This window comes from Microtus ochrogaster, chromosome 8 (assembly GCF_000317375.1).
Source record: "Microtus ochrogaster isolate Prairie Vole_2 chromosome 8, MicOch1.0, whole genome shotgun sequence".
Classification (NCBI taxonomy): Eukaryota; Metazoa; Chordata; class Mammalia; order Rodentia; family Cricetidae; genus Microtus; species Microtus ochrogaster.
Window position 1 is genome coordinate 82,433,696 of NC_022015.1, and position 3,630 is coordinate 82,437,325.

The 3,630-nt window shown below is 44.8% G+C and overlaps 1 protein-coding gene across 1 annotated transcript in view; it reads right to left on the bottom strand.

Moving 5' to 3' along the window:
- Positions 1 to 157, bottom strand: part of Gpam (glycerol-3-phosphate acyltransferase, mitochondrial) — a 61,694-nt gene extending 61,537 nt beyond the window's left edge. The window contains exon 1 of the mRNA XM_013348172.2: positions 139 to 157. The gene's annotated coding sequence lies outside the window, so the exon portion shown is untranslated. The remainder of the gene's footprint in view (positions 1 to 138) is intronic.
- Positions 158 to 3,630: the final 3,473 nt, after the last annotated feature.

Genomic DNA, 3,630 nt, shown 5'->3' on the forward strand with positions numbered 1-3,630 from the left:
ACAGAGACAGAGAGAGACAGAGACAGAGAGAGAGAGAGAGAGAGAGAGAGAGAGAGAGAGAGAGAGAACGTGCACTTGTCTTAGCACACATGTGGGGTTCAGAAGTCAACTCCTTCGGGGAGAGGGTTCTCAGCTTACCTTGCCTGAGTCAGGGTTCCCCGGTTATTTCTGTTACTGCGCGGTGTGCTCCAGACTGCCTGGCTCCCAGGCTTCTGGCTGAGTCTCCTGTCCTTGACTCCCATCTCATCACAGACACGCTGTGATAAGCACCACCACATCTGGTTTTTACAGGGATTCTAGGAATGAAACGCAGATTTCCGGGCTTGTGTGGTGATCTTTTCCTGGTGGTCTGTCTTTTGGCCCCACAAGCGTTCTTAGGTTCACTTTTCTGTCTCTCTTTCAAGCTTCCACTCACTTCCATCCTCTCTCAACGGCCACTGTGTAACTGTCCAAATCACTAATCATTTGTATATTCATATGTAACTGTACACCTAGATCTACATACATACAGACACTCATCTTTATGAGACTAGCTCTCTAAGAACACACACACACACACACACACACACACACACACACACACACACCTCCCCCCCGCCCCCGTCTCTGTGTCACATCTTTAACCAGATATGTTCCGTTGTCTTCAGAGAAGGTACATTTGGCTTCAGTTTTAATTGTTGAGGCTCTGTGCAGACCTTGGGATAGTGGGCATGCAGCAGGCTTCTTGTTTCAAATCAGTTCTATTTTTTTTTCTCAAGACAGGGTCTCACTGTGTAGCTCTGGATGTCCTGGAACTCACTGTGTAGACCAGGCTAGCCTCGAACTTACAGAGATAAACCTGCCTCTGGCTCCTGAGTGCTGGGGGTTAAAGGCATGCACCACCACTGCCCAGCTTCATGTCACCCCTTAAAGAGAGAAGTCAATCCCTTGTGACTATTAGAATCACCACATTGTAAGCACTTCTGAGTGCCTTGTCTGGGGATGGATCTCTCATCCCAGACAAGAAGTTTTGAACAAACTTCCATTCTTGGGACATCTCCATAATAGGACCTAATGATGTATCATATGACATAACCATACAAAAATTTTTGATGTGGACTAAATAGTCACTGACCCAGGATGGGGTACATACACATTCATACACATGCACCTGCCAGTGAGTGTGTAGACTGGCCAGTATATCACAATGCCAGAAGCATCAAAGCGCTAGGCAGCTAATGTAGAGTTAATATGGTATATATAAATAAGTAACGTAGAATAAAAATGGTTCCGATGTGGCTAGCATGGAATAGTGGGGTCTTAAGGACAATGGAGATAGCTTGACTACAGACATGTACTACCTCCTGCAGAATATTGCAATGTATCTAAAGTCAAGAGAAGTTGGACATGTCAGCTGATCTGAAGTCTTCATTTATTTAATCCTAGCAACTATTCAAGTCCAAAAGCCCACAGAGATTTGCAAGATTAATCACACTAACCAGGGGTTGCTGGTTGTCCCGCTCTCTCTTTTGTGGACAAAATGTGCTTTTTGCCGACATATTGTAAACTCCTAAAATGGCTGGAGGTTCTCCACAGCCCTTCTGAATGCATGGGATTCTGACATGCTCCCTCTGTCTACGGTCACCAAAGTGGGGTCAGATGGTTCCTACATTAAAGGTCTAAATAGTGATACTAAATAAATGGATGTATAGGATCAACTCTCAATACCTACTCCAAAATTTGCATTATTTTTGAAACAGGATCTAATTAGCCCAAGTTGCTCTTGAACTTGCCATGAAGCTGCTACTAGGATCAGAGCTGGGTCTAATAGGCTTCCCTCCCATCCTCAATAGACCAATGAAAAGTTAAATAGAGAAAAGCAGAAAGGGGAGATTGAGTGAACGCGGCCACATTGGGAAGAGGAACAAACTGATTCATGAGGCCTCCTCATGAAGTTCGTCTTCTGGGTCCTGACCTGGGGTTAGGTTTAAACAGAGGCATGCAGAACTAAACTGTTCTTCTCAATGTGTGGTCCCATCACCATCAGTGTCTCTCCTGCAAGGAGCTCTCAAGTTGCCAGAGCCATGTGAAGTCTCATGCTGGGCAAGCTGTATCTTAGCTGAAACAAGCTTACACCTTCTTCTCCCAACATGAGAGTTTGAGAAATTCCACTGGGGGAGTCTACTGTTTCAGTAGTCTGAGAGTTAGACAGCTAGAGGGGTACAAACCTCTCTTTAGACTGTCTTTACCTCTGTGGTGCTCTTGAACCCCAGATCCCTCTGACTCTACTTCCTGAGGGCTGATATTACAAAAATGCACTGCCAAGCTTAGCCAAGAAATTTTAACAGGACCACACAGATCGTCTAAAACACACCAGAGTTATTACAGAAGCATGGACTCTTGGCCCCGAAGGGCTGTGGCTATTAAGTTAAAGCATTCATGTGTCATGGATTCTTGGTAAAGTAGGTGGAGAATAGTGCAAATTAACTTTGTTTCTAAAAAGATGGTACCAGCAAATCAGGTCACATCCCAGAACAAAGCATCTCGACTGTGGTCCAGGTCCTGCCTGCCTGAGAATCGCCTTGACATCCTGCCAGAGTGCTGAGTTGTGGATCTAGTTTGTAGTGTCCCACGTGTGTTACACCCACAGTAGGGAATGGACTAGGAACATTATACAAATTGCAACTTAAGCCACTCTAACATAGATGAGAGTATGAGGTTCAATGGGACAAAACACATCATAGCAGCACCGTGGAAGTATTTTAAAAGAGAAGGAGCATCACACGTTACCTTTCAGAAATACATAACTCAATATTCACCAGTGAAAAAGGAGAGTATCTGGGAGTTATCACCAAAATAATAACAGGGAGATGAGTGAGGTCAAAATGGAATAAAAATCTGTCTTAGGAGATGCTTGTTGTTATTGTGAGTGATGGGAGTATTCAAGGCGCAACATGATTTATTATTCCATATATTTTTATTTTTTTATATGTGTATTTTTCTATTGGTTCATAATTTGGGAGAATAAAGGACTCTATCCCTACACACCACTTCATCATGTGCTAGATAACTTGGTAGAGAGACGGCTGCTAGCAAATGGCTTACTCATTGTTTGAGCCTAGCCACATTCTGGTTACTAAGGGTCCCACAGGAAGCCAAGCCTCTTGGCCCAGGCCTGTAATCCCAGCTTCTCTGGAGGACTGTGAGTTTAAAGCTAACCTGAACTACAGAGTGAGTTCAGGGCCAGCATGGGCAACTGACGAAGCTCTCCCTCATAATTCAGAAAGGGCAAAAGGAGAGCTATGGTAAAGCATGCACCAGGCCCTAAACTCAATTTGGGTTACAGTGGGAAGGGAGAGGAAGAGTCCCACAAGAGGCCACACACTTCTGTAGAATGCTTTTAGTGACTCAGTAGTGACCACAGCTCCTTCAGTACCAAAGGCGTGTTTATAATCAGATGCTGGCTGATAAAAATCACTAAGTGTGGCATGCAGGAAGCTACTGAGAGACACTCAATTAGAGCCAGATGGGTAGAGGCAAGTCATGGGCACAGGACAGCCTTAAATGATGCAGAACACCCACACCCCGCCACACACACACACCTGTCCTAATGGCAAATGGGAACGTCTCAAGCTTTCCTCTTGGGGTCCT